This window comes from Notamacropus eugenii, chromosome 4 (assembly GCF_028372415.1).
Source record: "Notamacropus eugenii isolate mMacEug1 chromosome 4, mMacEug1.pri_v2, whole genome shotgun sequence".
Taxonomy (NCBI): Eukaryota; Metazoa; Chordata; class Mammalia; order Diprotodontia; family Macropodidae; genus Notamacropus; species Notamacropus eugenii.
Genome location: NC_092875.1, coordinates 19,748,031 through 19,765,692, shown reverse-complemented (window position 1 = coordinate 19,765,692; position 17,662 = coordinate 19,748,031). Strand labels below are relative to the sequence as shown.

Sequence of the window (17,662 nt, the reverse complement as noted above, 5' to 3'; positions counted from 1 at the left end):
GGACAGTTTTCCCTTTCTCCTGTAATAGTTCAGCTTTCTCCCTTTGCCATTAGATGATAAATTCTCTATGGGTGGAAGAACAATTCCACTGCCTGTATAATCACTGAGGTTTTGCTAAAATTGGAGGTACAGTGACCACTGGACAAATCAATCATCTCTCTCTCTCTCCCTTCTCCCCCTCCCCCTCTTACTTCCTCCCCCCTTCCTTTGTCCCTCTCTCCTTCTCTTTCTCTCTCTCTCTCTCTCTCTCTCTCTCTCTCCTCCCCTTCCTTCCCTCCCCCCTTCCTCTCATCAAACCAGTCAAGCCTTACTTCTCTTTGTAAAGTAACAGGAACCTTAAGAAGGAGAGGCAGACTATTGTGTAACATAGTTTCAAAGTGATTTTGCAGATTTATTTTATAGCTATTACCTTCTCCACTTATTTGCATCACTACTTATGATGTAGGGGCTCCTCCTTCTCTCATTGATAGGATCCCACTACTTATGATGTAGGGGCTCCTCCTTTTCTCATTGACAGGATCCTGTTCTACCTACAATAAGAGGAACCAATTAGAATGAATTCAGCAAACACAGTAATGAGGAAAAGAAATGATTTGAATTTACATCTAGAATTATGGCTCATCAAAGCTGGAAAGGGCCTTAGAACAGAGAATGTCAGAGCTGGGAAGGGTCTCAAAATGGAAAATGTAAAATTGGGAAGGGAACAGGTAATGTCAGAGCTTGGAGTGGCTTTAGAACACAGAACTTGGAATGTTCCATCTAGAAGAGGATTTAGAACATAGAATGTTTGAATCTAAAATATCAGAGATATAGTGGCCCCTAGAAAATGGATGAGAGAATGCCAGTACTAGAAGGGACCTTTGTATATCCAGCACTGAACGCTCAAGCATGAAGAGAGCTTCGAATCTAGAATATTAAGTCTAGAAAAGAACTTCAGATAAAGAATGTCCAAACATAGCACGCCAGAGCTGGAAGAACCTGGAAATATTCAACACACTAGAAGTGATCTTAGAACGCTAGAATATAGAACATAGAATGTTAAGGTCCACAGGAGGCTTAGAAGATTCCAAGAATGTTTAGATGCAGAAGAGCAGAATGTGAAAGGATTTTAGGAGATGCAATGTCAGAGCTGGAAGGGAACTTAAAGATCATCTAGTCAGACAAAGGAAATGAAGCCCCACAGCAGGAAGTGACTCATCCTCAGAACACAAAGCAGTCCAAAAGACACCAGGGATGCAGGGTTCTGACTGCCACAGAGGTTCCTCAGTCAGCCTCCCTATAGAGACAACCTCTCTTAAGGGGTCATGCACTGTTCCTCACCCCCACCAACAACCACAAAAGTACAGTTTCTTCCTTCCCACCTACGTCTGGTCTGCCATTAGGGCTAGAGATTATTAACTACCTGTCCAGCCAACGTGGGCTCCAGACCATCCCACACTGTACCTGAAACTCAAAACTGGGGAAGTTTATCTAGCCTAACTTCCTCATTTCACAGAGGGGGAAACTGAGATATAGAGAGTTCTTTGAGTCATAGAGCCAGTCAGTGTCAGGGGCTCAAATCCAGGTGGAGCAAATCCAAAGCTTAGCACATAGCAGACACTTAATAAATGCATGTTGACTTGATCTAAACCTCATAGGCCTCTATTTACCTCCTCTATAAAATGAGGGAGTTGATCTAAAAGATTGCCTAAGGTTCTCTTAGCTCTAGATCTATAAGCCTACAACTTGTGCTCTTTCCTGCCTCTCCCAATTCTCCAAGGACAAAAAGCATCAGAATCTATATCTAACACTCCAGAGATGCTAGCCAAAGCAATTTAGGTCATAGGATCTTGGAATTGGAAGGCACCTGAGAAATCATATTCACATACTCCAATGTAACTGTGATCTCGCCAATATAGTCATTCCCTCCAATGATTATCCTGCAACCTATCCAAGCCTACTCATTTTATGAGATTCCTGTACATGTCCTTCCATATACTCACCATAGGAGGCCCATCCAAGTTAGTGGATGCACTTGAAGTCAGGAAGACTTGAATTCAAATCCCACCACTGGTACATTTACATTGTGAATCTAGGCAAACCACTTCCCCTCTATCAGTCCTTGAATAAATATATATTAAATATCTACTATGTGCCAGCCACTGAGCTAAGTGCTGGGGATACACAGAAAGCAAAAGGCTTTCCCTGCCTTCAAAGAGCTCACAGTCTAATAGGAGAAAAGACATGCAAACAACTACGTACAAAAAAATCTTAAGTCAGAATAAGTTAGAGATATCTGGCCTTGGTTTCCTCATCTGTAAAATGAAGACTTGATGACATATCAGGTCTATCCCAGGTCTAAATCTATGATCCTATGACTTCATAGAGGTTTTCCTTATTCTGTGTTGAAATCAAGAAGATGTTGATGGTGCTTATAGGCTATTTCAGTTACCACTTACTCTCACCAAGTAACCACCCGCATCATTTTTCTACTGGGGTACAATTCTTTGTTGACATTCCTCACTCAGCATCACCTTCACAATTTCTCATTTGCAAAGTGTGACAACTGACTCAAATGTTAGTGTAGGGGCTCTTTACCTTTTCTGGGTCATGGACATTTGGGCAGTCAATCTAGTGAAGTTCATGGACCCCTGCTCAGAATCAAGCTTGTTAAATGCATAAAAGAAACAAACAAAAACCAAGGAAATCAGTGATACTGAAATGAAGCTTCAGTGTAATTTTTCCCCATCCCAATTCATGGACTTCCCCTGAAATCTATCCATGGATCTCAGGTTAAGAACATCTGCCTTAAATGATCTTTCAACTCCCTTCCATCTCCCAAATCCTGTGATCATAAAGTTACTATTAGAGGTGGGGAAGGAGAAGGAGAAGATGAAAAAGCATCACCATACAGAGCTCGGTAAAACTCTTGGCAATTCCTTCATGCCTCCATGACACCAAAGACCTGGGTCTGATTTAAACTACAGCGCCCCAGCACAGTACACCACATCCAGTAGATACTTTTAAAATATTTGTTGAACAAATAGCTAATCATTGAGGATGGAGGATCAGGTTGCACTATCCTAAAGGATTCCTCATCCTGGAATAATGGGAAAATACAAGTGGAAGTAGAGGCAGAGAAGGGAAAACTCTGCACCACAGTCATAACAGAACCTAAGAAGGGCCCTAAAAATGTAGAACATCAAAGGTGACAGAAAGATAACACAACAGAAAATATCAGAGCTGGGAGTAAAGAATGTCAGAAATGGGAAGGAATTTAGAATAGAGAATGTCAGAGCTGAGAAGGATCCTAAAAATTATATAGACCTTTTGTGGTGGCAATGAACTGGAAACAAAGTGGATTAGGGATGGCTAAACAAATTGTACATGAATACAGTGGAATGTGATAGTGCCATAAGAATCAAAATATAATGAACAAAGTAGCATGGGAAGACTTACATGAACTGATGCTGAGTGAAGTTAGCAAAGTCAAGAAAAGAATATACAAAATGACTACAAAAGAAATGGAAAGACCAACTATCACAAAACAAATCATATTTGAACAATACAAATCTGTAAAGAACAAGGTTGGCCCCAAGGAAGAGCCATGAAAAGATACTTGTTCCTGGTCTTTGCATTAGTGGGAGGTCTACAGGGGTAGAATTGTCAGATTTTTTCATGGATTGACTGTCTTTGCTGAATTTTTTTCCTTTGTCCTCTTATTTTCAAAAAACAAAAGTCCTTTGCTAGATAGCATGACCCTCTGGGAGGAGGAGGAAAAGGGATACAGCAGAAAATTCAGGCGATGTACAAAACAAAAAAAATCAGCAAAATAAGTCTCTTAAAAATTATCAAAAACAACCCTTTTGTTTTGTGGAAGAAGAAACTGAGGTTGAGAGGGGGCAAGTGACTTCGACAAGGATGCATTGTGAGGTGGTAAAAGAGCTAAGATCTGAACTCAGGTCTTCTGCTCTTAATACATCCAGAGAGTTAGATGTGAAGTCAGGAAAACCTGAGTTCAAATCCTGCCTCAGATACTTATTAACTGTGTGACCCTGAGCAAGTCACTTTACCTGTTTGCCCCAGTTTCCTCATCTGTAAAATGAGGATAACAGCATCTGCCTCCCAGGCTTGTTATAAGGATCAATGCTAAAATTTGTAAAGCCCTAGATAAAGTGTCTGGCACAGGCACCACCTCTGAGAATCAGAAAAACTTCTTCCCCTTCTTGTAATGCAGGACCAGTCTCTAATTTGTCTATCAGTTGTCTGTTTTGAAAACTTCCAGAGAAATTTTGGTTCTTCCTGGACCAGAAGAGGTCATCCTTAATCTAATGTTTTCCTCAGTGCTGGGATAGTTGCAGTGGGCAGTGTCTACAATGGGAGCTTTGGTCCCACAATGCCAAATGGGTCAATAGGCTACAAAGCAGCACTGTCCCCTGAAAAGAACACTGTCTGGGAAGGAGGAAACCAAGGTCCAGCCTGCTGCTTACTTATTTGAAAAACGAAAGGTTTATGTAAGACTATCTGGGTCTTTATATGTGATATACATACATACATATATACTCATATGCACATATATACACACAGTATATCTACATACATATACATATATACACAAACATATACACATATTCTGGGTCTGGTGCTTATGGCAACTCAAAAAGACAAGTGTGGGGGACCCCTTAACATATATATGTGTATAATGTCTATAAACACATTATACATATATACCTATACACACTCACACATATATACATGAATATACATATATCTATATCTTGGGTCTTTTATATGACAATATCCAATGCTTTGGCTTTTAAATCTCTGCCCAAACTGGCCCCAACCTCTCTTTCCACACACCCCCCCTTACTCCCTACACCCAGACAAACTGTCCTCCTCTCCACTCTTCCCACACCACCTTCCATCTCCAGGGCTTTGCATCGATGGATTGTCCTGTGTGTCTGGAATGCACTCCCTCCTCACCCCTGCCTCCTAACACTCTTGTCTTCTTTCAGAACGCAGCTCAGGCATCATCCCCTGCATGAAAACTTTCCTGATCTTTTCTCAACTGCTATTGCCCTCCCCCCCAAGGTCCTTTACATTTATTTCTATTTACTCTGTATATGATTATTTACGGACTTCTCTCCCTTGAGGGAATATAAACTTCTTGAGAGTTGAGTTGTTTCATTCTTTATCTTTGGATCCCCAGAACTCGGCACAAAGTTGGCCCTTAATTAATGCTTCTTAATTGTTGGATTAATTTAAAGGGTTCTTCCAGCAATGACATTTTACGTTCTAACATGATAGAGTTTAAGGCCCCTCCTAGCTCTGAGTTCTACTGTTTAAATGGTATTCAAGAACCCTTCTACTGCTAAAGTTCTATGTTCTAATGTTCTATGTTCTAACACTATATGATTCTGAGGCAATGTCTAGCACTAACACTGCATTTTAATGTTTTAAAGTTTAATGCCGTATAATTTGAAGGCTTCTTCTAGGGTTAAATTCTGTGTCCTGATATTCTAGATTCTAACACTGCAGAATTCTAAGGCCCTTTCTAGTGCCAATATTCCATTTTCTAAGGTTTTCAAGCTGAATATTTTACATTCTAAAGTCCTTCCTAGCTCTAACGTCTTATGTTCTAATATATTAAAGCCATTTCCACCTTTAACATTCAATGTTCTAACATCTCTTCTAATGCTAATATTCTCTGTTCTTAGGTCTCTTCTAGCTATTAGTACTCTAGTTTAAAACAGGTTCCTTGGATTCTTTTAGATTCTCCAAGGATATTCAACCTTTTGGATGTCATTTCCAGAAGGAATAGAAGGAGGGTTGAGATTTCTTTAAAGGAAATAAAATACAATTCAAGAGTTACAGCACCATGGTAAAAAAAAAAAAATAATCCCAATAATCCTTTTACTGGGCAACATTAATCCCCATTCTTGACCCCATGCACAGCTCTTCCTGAGAGGCAACCTCAACCAACTACATCCTTATCCTCTGCCTAGAATACCTTCAGGCTGAGAGGAGGAATTTTCCAATGCTGGTAAAAGCATCCCTCTCTACTGAGAGGGAAAAAAGCCTGAATGAGCCCAACAAAAGCTGAATTCTAGGCTCTGGACAAGGAATCTAGCTAAGGGTTGTTTCTGCGCTCTAGCCAGACTAAAGGGTGGAGGAGGGGGAGCAGTCTTAAACAACAGTAAAGAAAGCATTTGGTGATGAGCTTGTCAACCAAAGAATGTACTTGAGAACCTGTTGGAAACATAGATGGGGTAGGAATGAGAGATGGAGATATGAGAGAGGCTGGGAAGAGATGGGAAGCAGATTCCAGCTCAGCTCTTCCCTAAGGGGTAAGCCCTCATTGTGCTTCCAGTTCTATCATCTCTACAAAGAGACCATCAATCAGGGATCTGGACCCAGAAGAACCCTCAAAGGCTATGTGGTCCAACCTGTTCACTTTATAGAGAAGGAATCTTTACCTAGAGAAGTGAAGGATTTTGCCCATGGTCACCCAGTCAGAAAATGTCTGCGGCAGGATGGGAATCTCAGGTCTGTGCCAAACTCCAATTAAACACTCCATCCAGTGCATCTCTAAAATTCCACAAAGCACAAACATTTTATATTCCACATTCTTGGACCTCTCTTGGCTTTAATTTTCAGCATCCTATCCAGCTCGGACATTCTACGTTTCTAAAAGATTTGCAGAATTAAGGTTCCAACAAAGAAAGACTCTGGGGGACATAAAGAAATATCAGACACAACCACTATCCTCAAGGAGTTTATGATATAGTGGCAGGTAAAACCAGATATAAGGGGTTAGTTGGTGCAGTGGATAGAGTGCTCTGGGCCTGCAGTCAGGAAGATCTGAGTTCAAATTTTGCCTCAGACACTTATTAGCTATGTGACCCAGGGCAGGTTATTTAACTCTTTTTGCCTTTGTTTCCTCATCTGTCAAATGAGCTGGAGAAGGAAATGGCAAACCACTCCAAGTCTTTGCCAAGAAAATCCCATAATAATCCATGGGATGAGGAAGAGTTAGACATGATTGAACAAAATAGCAACAACCAAACCAGATAGCTCATCCCAATTCCTCCACCAAATCATGACTACAAGTCATTTAAGGAAGGCAATAAATTTTTATTAAGTGCCTACTGTGTGCTAGACATTGTGTTAAATGCTAACCTACCACAAAGAAAGGCAAAAGGTAGTCCCTGCCTTTAGGGAGCTTATGATGTAACAGAGCCAACATGCAAAAGCTATGTACAAAGAAACTACAGACAGGATAAACAGAAAATAAGCAAAAGATGGAAGGTTCTAGAATTAAGGTGGATGATTAAAGACTTCCAGTGTTACCTAAACACCAGTTCTCTTATTCATAAAATGGAAATAAACCATTTTTATTATCTACCATACAGGGTGGCTGTGAGAGATGCTTTTTACAAAAAGCAACTACCTGTAATTGTTAGAGAAATTGACTACAATTAATCAATAAGAAATTTTTAAATGCCTGCAGGGTGCCTGGTATTGTGCTTTGCACTGGGGATATAGACAAAGGTGAACTGGTCCCTGACCTCATGAAGCTTATATTCTATTAGAGGAAGGTAACATATAAATTTTTGTAAATAGAAGACAGATACAAAGTGATTTGTGGTGGAGTGGAGGCATCAGTAGCAGGAGATGGCTAGGGGCAGCAGAAATCAGGAAAGGTCTCATGAAGGATGCAGCACCTGGGCTGAACTTTAAAGGAAACCAGGGATTTTAATTTGGCACGTAGGTGACTGTCGCTAAAGCACAGGGCTTGGAGTCCAGAAGACCTCAGTTCAAATCCAGCCTCAGACACTTATTAGCTATGTGACACTGAATAAGTCACTTAACCTGTTTGCCTCAGTTTCCTTACCTGTAAAAAGGACATAAATAGTAGTATTTAACCTTCCAGGGTTGTGGAGAGGATCAAATGAGATGATAACTGTAAAGCGCTTAGTACAGTCCCTGGCACATAGTAAAGACTATATGAATGTTAGCTATTTTTACTATTGATACTATTATTGATACTATCATTCTAAGATTAAGAGTTGAGGAGGAAGCGCATTCCACGCATGTGCAAAGACACAGAAGTGGAAGATGAAGGGGGTCATACATGAAGAAAAATACAGAGATCATAGGGTTATCCAAAGACACACCTCATCAAGTCAGGGCTCAAAACCTGTTACCCTGGAGCTCAGTCCAGGACTCCTTTTACTCTGCCATGCTACTGTATCCCAGCCTCTCCAATTAAAGGCACACTGGGAAGCTTTGACTAGCGGATACCCCCTCCCTATAATCTGCACCCCCACCCCTGCCAGTATACAGATCAAAGAAGGCCAAATGACCAAGTCAGGGATCTGGGGCTCCTCTTATTTGAAATGAAGGTGACTACCTGTGTGATTGGGTAATTTACTTAATTTTCCCTGGACCTCAGTTTCCTCATCTGGAAAAATTTGGGATTGTATCAGATGATCTCAAAGTTCTGGATTTTGCTCCAATGATCCAGGACTCCTATATAATAACCACACCTCCCACCCCAACTGGAAAGTAAGATACTGTCTGCTAAGCGAGCCAGAGAGTCTTACAACCCCACGTACACTCCTGTGCTGGTCGGGTGGGAGACGGATGAGGAAACACCTTGGGAACCCATGAGAAGGCCATGATGCTTCTTCCATCTCTGATTCTGTGCCAAAGCAGCTTTGATGCCAGGTTATTTCTAGCTGAGGATATAACATCTGTGCTGCTGCCAAGATCCACAACCTGGATTTTTCAAAATTAAATGCAGTCAGATGCCTTTGGATATTGAGCACACTTCAGCACCTGACCCCAGCAAAAGGGACAGAGAGGCCTTCATCTGTTAGGTAAAATGCATCACACTGGAGGGAAAAACAAAACTCAGTAGAGTGATGACCAAGGACTCATGGAATGTTCCATCTTTAAGGGGCCTTAGAACATCAGGAAATGTCTTTCTCTCTCCTATCTCTCCCTTTCTTGACAGTCAGTTCTCTTGTCTCTCCAAACATGGCTGTTGGGGTCACCATCGTTCTTTCATGTACCCAGGTTAACAGTCTTAAGAATTATCCTTGACTCTTCCCTCCCCCATAAAGCTGCCAAATGGTCTTTCCTAAAACACAGATCTGGCTATGTCAGTAAACTATTCAACAATCTTTGTTGGCTCACTATTGCCTCTAGGATAAAACACAAAACTCCTAACTTGGCATTGAAAGACCTCTGGAATCTGGCTCCCACCTACCTTCTCAGTCTTGTTCCAGGTTTTTCCTCTTCACAAATTCACTATTCCAATCTAACTGGCCTGCTAACTATTTTCCATACATCTAAGTGGCCTTTTAACTACTTCTCCCACATGACATAATTTTCAACCTCCAAGCTTTTGCATAGGTGCTCCCTCATCCCTGATGTGCATGCAATCTTTAGTTCTTTTTCTATGTATCCCTAAACTGCCTTCAACCTTACAAAAGGCCTTTCTTGATCCCCCAAGGTTAGTGCTCTCACTTGACTGAGATTATATTGTATCCACTTATCTGTATGCCTGCTACCTCCGCTAACAGACTATGTTTCTTATGATTACAGACTGTTACATATTTTGTCTTTGTATTCCTAGCAGAGTACTTGCCATACTACATACTTTTTGAACTCAATCAGCCTTAGAGGAGATCACATAAGAACCACCTAATTATACAATGAAGGAAAAAGTAGTGTTCAGAAGAAGAGGCAGGATTCACATCCAGCTTTTCCACCTCTAAATGGCACAATCATATAAGATGATAGACAGACCCAGAAGAAACTCTCAGAGACCATCTAGTCCAACCCCCATTCTTTACATATGAAGAAACTGGGGAATAGAAGTCCATAGAAACATGGAGGTCCAGTGACTTGACCAAAGTCACAAAGAGCCAGGACTTGAAGCCAGTTCTGACTTCAAATTCTTCTCCTTCTACTATAACATGTAGTGGCATAAGAAACACAGCCTAGAGGAAGGAATTTCAGATCTGGAGCCAGGAGAGACTTTAATTTGAATCCCAGCTCAGACACTTAAAAGCTGCAGGATGCTGAACAAACAGCTTCACTGCTCAGAGCCTCAGCTTCCAGACATGTAAAATGGGGTGTATGGTACTAGCTCTCATGGAATTTATGAGAAAAGTGGGTTGGAAAACTTTTATCATGATAAAGGTTTTTGTTTCCTAGACAACTTTGTCGGCCTAGTAAAGCCTAAGGGCTCCTTCAAATAATAATTTGTTTTTTAATTCAAGATGGAAGGAAATACTAAATTTCAGTTGTAGGCTGTGATTCCCTCCAGTTCATGGACAGACTGAAATCAATCTGGGGGGGGGGGGGCAGATACTGAGAGAGATACAGGATTGTGATCCCAGATTAAGAATCCCTACAACAGAGATATTAGAAGGGGAGGGAGAAAGGGAGGGAGAGAAAGAGAGAGGGACAGAGACAGAGAATAAGCATTTATATAACAGATAAGTACCATATGCCAGTACCGTCCAAACATCATCTCACTGGATCTTCACAGCAACCCAACAAGGTAGGTAATGTTATTATCCACATTTTACAGTTGAGGAAACTGAAGCAAACAGAGGTTAAATGGCTTGCCCAAGGTCACACAGCTAGTAAGTATATGAGGCTACAGTCTTCCTGATTCTGAAGAGGGTTGGGATACTAACACTGTTTAGGGGTGCTGCGACCCCAAGAATGCCAAGGCAGAGTTGCCTGGAATGAATTCACACACTCAAGTCATCTTTCAGTCAAGTGGCAATTTATTGTAATGCCAACAGTGGTGAGCAAAGTTCTCTTGGGAAACTTGCAACTTAACAGGGGTGAATATAAAGGTTATATAGAAAAGCGGCAGGGAAAGGAAAGTTAGGGATGCTAATTAGATGATACAAAAGGTCCAGGTGTCTTTGGGAGCCAGGGGCAGGAAAATGCAGGAAATCTGCAGAGATAACTTTGTTGATACCAGACACTGAGGGAGTTATCAGAGGCATGGACCTTGGGGATCTGGCACCAACAGAGTCCTTGGGCCAGCCAGGGACAAAAATCCTTGGGCCAGGCACCCTTGCGTCTGTTCTGATAAGAGAATGTGTTCTGCAACAAGAGAAAATTTTCTCACAGGGCAGGGGCCTAAAGAGAAATTGAAAGGCTTCCAGAGACATGATTTTAGGACTGGGGCCCGAGCACCCCATCAAGTCCAGTGCTCTATCCACTGAACCACCCAGCTACCTCAGAATGCCTTACAATATAAGTATCCTTTAGTGAAAGGGTAGAGGAAGGGGCTGAGAGACAGGGAAGTTGGAAGTAAAAGGATGGTGGGCAGGAGAAAAGAAAGGTAGGAGGGAAGGAAGCAGGAAAACAGGAGAAAAGGGGAAAGCAAAGGGAATAAGCATTTATTAAACACCTACTATGTTTGACAAAAAATTTACATGGTCCTTAGAACAGGGGATGTTAGAGCTGGTAAGGGGTCTTAGAACAGGGAATGTCAGAGTTGAGAGGGGCCTTAAAACAGAGAGCGCTTTACAAACATATCATTTAAGACAGAAAAGAATTAGGGAAGGAGTGATGGTTTAGACAGCTTAGATGGTTTAAACCCTGTTTAGAATACACTATTCTGAACCAGGAGAATGTTGTACACAGTAACGTAACACTGTTTGATAAAGAATTGTGAGTGACTTCGCATCTCAACAACAGAATGATCCAAGACAATCCCAAAGGACTCAGGATGAAGCAGGCTATTTTTCACTTTTTCTTTCTTTTCTTTCTTTTTATTCTGGTCTTACTGGTCAAAGTGACTAAGATGGAAATGGATTTCATAACTGCACATGTATATAACCTATTTGCTTATGGTCTCAGGGAGGGGAGAGGGATAGAATTTGGAACTCAAAACTTGAAATAGAAATGTTTTAAAAACTGAAAAAAAATAGCACCATTCTGCTATGAGAAGGGAAAAGAGGCGATACTAGGGAAATTTAGGTGATGTAAAGATAAAAGACATTCATAAAAGTCTATTTTAAAAAATCCAAGTTGATGATATTGTCTCATGTGGTCCACACAATAGCATGTGAGGGGTCTACAGGTATTACTATGGCAATGTTTGCAGATGGGGGCGTCAAGCTCCGGAGAAGTCACTCCGCTAAGCAGCTCACCGAGCTCTTCCACCTCTCGGTCCCAGCACCTTCCATTTCTACAGACTCCCTGGGAAGGCTGCTTGAGTAGAGAGGTCAGCATGCCCAGCCCCGGCTGGCTCAGCATTAGTCAGTGCCCATTCTCTAAGCTGGAGGCTTGGTTCCTGGGAGATTGGCTGGCTTCTCAGTTGAGGAATCCAGGGAATCAGTGCCTCTGGCACACATGGCCTTGGACCTTCCTGAACTACCAGCAGCTTCTCAAGAAAGGTCTAACCCATGAGAGGAAACTGGAAGAGGCCTTGTTCCAGGTCAGCCGGCACTGGGGAAATGAGTAGAAAAAATCCAGGACTGGTTTTCAAAAAACCCTCCTTAGGATGTTCCCTTCTGCAAATCCAGGGTTAGGCAGGAAAGTAGAGGCCTCTGGCTTTATGATGTGTGGCCTTTCCAGTGCCTGACAAAAGGACTTAGGCATAGTAGGTGCTCAAGAAATATTTAATTAAACTGCAAGGATCTAGTAACAGAAAGACTTTATTTTGTAAACAAATAAGAAAAAAATTGAAATCACTGAATATGACAGCAGGCCTTAAAACACATACCCCAGAATGTTAGAGTTGCCATGGCCCTTAGAACACAGAAAAGACTGGGAGGTAGGTACCTTAGAAGAGGGGATGTCAGGGCTGGGAGGGGCCTAAGAACAGGGGATGTCAGGGGCCTGAGAACAGGGAATGTCAGTGCTGGGAGGGGCCTGAGAACAGGGGATGTCAGGGCTGGAAAGACTTTATAGATCATCTAATCCAATCCCCTTCTATACCTAAGACCAAGGATACCACAGAGTCCCATAACAAAAAGGGGCAGTTCTAAATAACCACAAATTAAAAAAACTACAACTTCCTGACTCCTATGGTTCTTTGCATGTGCATACTATATTTGTGGTGAGTGAGAGAAACGTCATTACTGAAGAAAAGTAAGACTGCCAGTCCTGCACACTCTCTGTGGTCACCGTGTTCCACAGCGGGTAGTGGCAGGAGGTCACCACCAGCAACAACTAAGTGAGGAAGCTAGCTGCTAGAGGCCCCTCCAATCCCCCAGTCCAGCTGCCTGCTGCCTGAGCTTATGGCTGACGACAAAACATATTTGGCAGCAGCAACAGAGAGGGTTGGCTGGCACACAGCCTGCCTCCTCCAGCTATCCCCCCCAACTCTGGTCACACAAAATGCCAGCCTCTTAGTAGGATCTAATTTAGCCATAGTTTCCCCAGAGCTCTGAGAACAACCCAAGAAGAAAACATGTGAGCTTATCGAGAGGGTTCCAGGTCTGGGAACCGGCAGGCCCTAAGGGAGAACCTTGGTCAACACAAGTTTCTGGATGAATCACTCTCTTGCCGCATGAGGAACCAATAGGCCCAGGGTCAGGCAGGAAACCAGTGGCCTTTATCAACTGTCCTGAGAGCAGTCAAGGTCCCTAGAAAGCAGCCTCAGCATGGAGGGAGGCTTTTACAACCATGGCAATCCTATAAAAGGGAGGTGGGGAGGATAAGGAAACTAACAGTTCCAAACACCAGCACCCCAATGCACACAGTGCCAAGGCTCTCCCTCCCCTGAATTCCAGTGAACCATCTATTCCCTCAGACCCAAACGATGCATCTCACTCCAACCAAAGCAAACATTTATTAAACACCTATTGTATGTAGAGTCCTGGACCAGATGCAGCCAACGAGGTGGGATACTCTAATGCAGACCACAACCCCTCTAAACTGTAGTAAATAACCTGGAGAGCACAGGCTCATAGAAGAGATCAACAAGGGCGTCCCCAAGCAACCTAATCTAAGCCCTTCATTTTACAACGGAGGAAACTGAAGTTTCCTTGAAAACATAAGCTACTTGCCCACACTCACACAGGTCAGATCTTAGGATTAGAGATCCAAAGTGGAAAGGGCTCCCAGGAGCCATCTGGGTCAATATGCCATTTTCCAAGCCATCGTATCTATTTATTCATCCACACATGCAAGATTCAATCTCCCACCTCCATACATATGTACAGAGTTCCCAGACCTGGCATGCATATTCTCCCTCCTCATCTCTGCATCTTAGAATCTCTAGCTTCCTTCAAGGCATATGCGACCTCCTCCATAAGGCCTTTCCTGATCTCCTTATATCCTCAGCCCCCAAATAATCAAGAATATACTTCTCTGTTCACACATCATCTTTACAACATCAATCCCTCCAAGACAAAGTAAGTTCTTTGAGGTCAGAATCTTTTTTTTCTTTCTGTTGCTATATCTCCAGAGCCTAATACAGTGCCGGGCATTTGAGGGGCAGTTTGATGTAGGGAATAAAACGCTGGACTGGGAGTCACAGAGATCCTGAGTGGCCTCTGCTTTTGAGACTCATTGGCTATATATATGATCCTAGGCAAATCAAGGTCTAAGTTTACCCCTCTATAAAATGAGGACATTGGACTAGATGGCTTCTAAGGTCTGGATCTAGGATTCTGCACCACAATAGGCACTGATACCTGCTGGAGTTAACTAGAGGACTGATCCACAGTATAGGAGAAAGAGAAGAGGGGAAGGAATTAGGAAAGGAGAAGTCTAAGATAACCAGTGCCAGCTTAGAAAGGCAAAGGACAAGAAAGGATTTTTGCTTAAAAAATAAACCAAACTATAATACTGTAGCTGTCCAGAGTAATGTGAGCACATGATAGGACTGGGCTGGGCCTGTGAATTCATTGGTTAGGGAATTTCCCAAGAAGAAAGTCAGGCACCTTCTCTGTGGCAGAGTCTTAAAGTTGCCTAGAACATTAAAAGTTAAATGACAACCCCAGGGTCACACAGCTATCAGAATAAAAGCTTCCTGAAGGCAAGGATTGGTTTTCCTTTTTTCTTTGCATTGCCAAAGTTGATCACAGTGCCAGGGATCCAAGTACTTAATAAGGACCAGCCCTCTATTCACCTATAGCAGAGAAGCACAGGCAGTCCCCAAGGCTGGGCAGAACTGGAAGGGGCTTTCATATTCATCTTGCCTACTGTGCCCAACTCTCCCCAGCTCATTTCTTTTTTTTTTATTTTTTTTTATTTTTTAATGTTTAACAATCACTCCCATACAATTGCGATTTTATCCCCCCCACCTACCCCCCACTACCCCCCTCCCTCCCCACGACTGCATACAATTCTGTATAGATTCTACATATACTTTCCTACTGAGTATATTTTCACTATAGTCATGCTATGTAGTCAGACTAAGATGAATGAAAGAAATCGTATAACAAATCAGAACATGATACACAAACACATACACATACACAGACATGATCTGCTACATTATGTGAGTGACTTCCATATTTCTCTCTCTGAGTGCGGAAGGCATTTTGCCTTGAGAACCACCATTGGGAATTTTTTTTTTTTGTAAGAAGTTCTTGTGTTATTACAAAATTCTAAGTCTACCAGAAAAAACTCTCACACACTGTGGTCGTTACTGTGCATAAAGTTCTCCTGGTTCTGCTCCTTTCACTCAGCATCAGGTCATATAAGTCCTTCCAGGCCTCTCTGAAGTCTTCTTGTTCATCATTTCTTATAGCACAATAGTACTCCATTACATTCATATACCATAATTTATTCAGCCATTCCCCAATTGATGGACATCCCCTTGACTTCCAGTTTTTGGCAACTACATAGAGTGCTGCTATAAATATTTTTGTACATGTGGGACCCTTTCCCATTTTTATGATCTCTTGGGGATACAGTCCTAGTAGCGATATTGCTGGGTCAAAGGGTATGCACATTTTTGTAGCCCTTTGGGCATAGTTCCCAATTGCTCTCCAGAATGGTTGGATGCGCTCGCAGCTCCACCAACAATGAATTAGTGTTCCAACTCTCCCACATCCTCTCCAGCATTTATCATTTTCTTGTTCTGTCATGTTTGCCAATCTTATAGGTGTGATGTGGTACCTCAGAGTTGTTTTGATTTGCATCTCTCTAACCAATAGTGATTTAGAGCATTTTTTCATATGATTATAGATAGCTTTAATTTCTTCCTCTGAAAATTGCCTGTTCATATCCTTTGACCATTTATCAATTGTCTCCCCAGCTCATTTCAAGGAAAGGAAAGCCAAGGCCTAGAAAGAGGAAGTGGTCTGCTCAATATTTAGCATACAGCTGGTGGAAAGCAAAGAGGAAAGCCAGGCCACCTGGTCTCCCCTTCTTTCTAGTATACTGGATGGTCTCCAGGGCTTAGAGGACTCATATGTGAGGGTTAGGATCCTGAACTGGCCCCTAGATGCCCAGTGAATCCATTGCATAGCAAAAACTCAGGGAACTGATGGTACTATGGATCCTAACTTTTTTTTGTTTTTCAGTCATTTCAGTTATGTCTGACTCTTTGTGAACCCAATTTGGGGTTTTCTTGGCAAAGATATTAGAGTGGTTTGCCATTTTCTTGTCCAGTTCATTTTACAGATAAGGAAACTGAGGCAAACAGGGTAAAGTAACTCGCACAGGGTCACACAGCTAATAAGTGTCTGAGGCTAGATCTGAACTCAGGTCTTCCTGACTTCAGGCCTGATGCTCTATCCACTGTACCACCTGACTGCCCCATGGATCCTAACTATTGCTTGAATGGAAAAATTTGGTGTCTCCTCTGGGAATGCAGGGATATTGAAGCAGAAAGAGCTCCTCTCTGGATCCTGAGGGACCCGGGTCCTGGGTTCTAGTCTTTGTTCTTCCTTCTACTAGCATGCTGTGACCTCAGACGTAATCAAGTGAACCCTATAGGCGTCTGTGTCCTCAACCCAGAAAATGAGAGGAGGTAGACTAGATCTAAGGCATGAAGCCTAGGGCCCAGGAACCTGTTTTGTTAATATTCTGATAACTGTCATTGAAAATAATGAGTTTCCTTTTTAACCCTTACTTTATACATTTAAAAATCAGACTGTCACCATGGAAAAGAATCTAACCACAGAAAGCTATGGGGACAGGAAAAATCAAGGCACAAGCTCAGAAGAGGATATCAGTGTCAGAACACCTAGAGGCAAAACCCCAAAGAAAAGAAGAGCTCAAAAAGGAATTTAAAAATATAATAGGCAGAGGAAAATTTGGGAAAAGGATTGAGAGCGATGCAAGAGAATTATGAAAAAAGTCAAGAGCTTGGAAAAGGGAACAATTGCCTAAAAAGTAGACTTGGCCATATGGAAAATGAGATACAAAAATCCACTAAAGAAAACAACTTCTTAAAAAGTACAACTGGATAAATAGAAAAGAAAATGCAAAAGCTAATTGAGGAAAACAACTCCTTAAAAGTTAGAATTGGGCAAATGGAAGCTAACGACTCTGTGACACATCAAAAAAATCAATCAAATTAAAGAGAATGAAAAAAATAGAAGAAAATGTAAAATAGCTCATGAGGAAAACAACTGACCAGGAAAATAGATCCAGGAGAGACAATGTCAGAATCAATTGACTACCTGAAAGTCATAATCAAATGGAGGACCTGGATAGCATCGTTCAAGAAATTATTAAG

At 42.0% G+C, this 17,662-nt stretch overlaps 1 protein-coding gene across 5 annotated transcripts in view; it reads right to left on the bottom strand.

Moving 5' to 3' along the window:
• TPST2 (tyrosylprotein sulfotransferase 2) overlaps positions 1 to 17,662 on the bottom strand; it is a 66,846-nt gene that overhangs the window by 40,277 nt on the left and 8,907 nt on the right. Inside the window, exon 2 of one of the 5 annotated variants that reach the window (XM_072600087.1) lies at positions 410 to 530. The exons of the other annotated variants lie outside the window; for them this stretch is intronic. The gene's annotated coding sequence lies outside the window, so the exon portion shown is untranslated. The remainder of the gene's footprint in view (positions 1 to 409; positions 531 to 17,662) is intronic. 5 annotated transcript variants of the gene reach the window in all.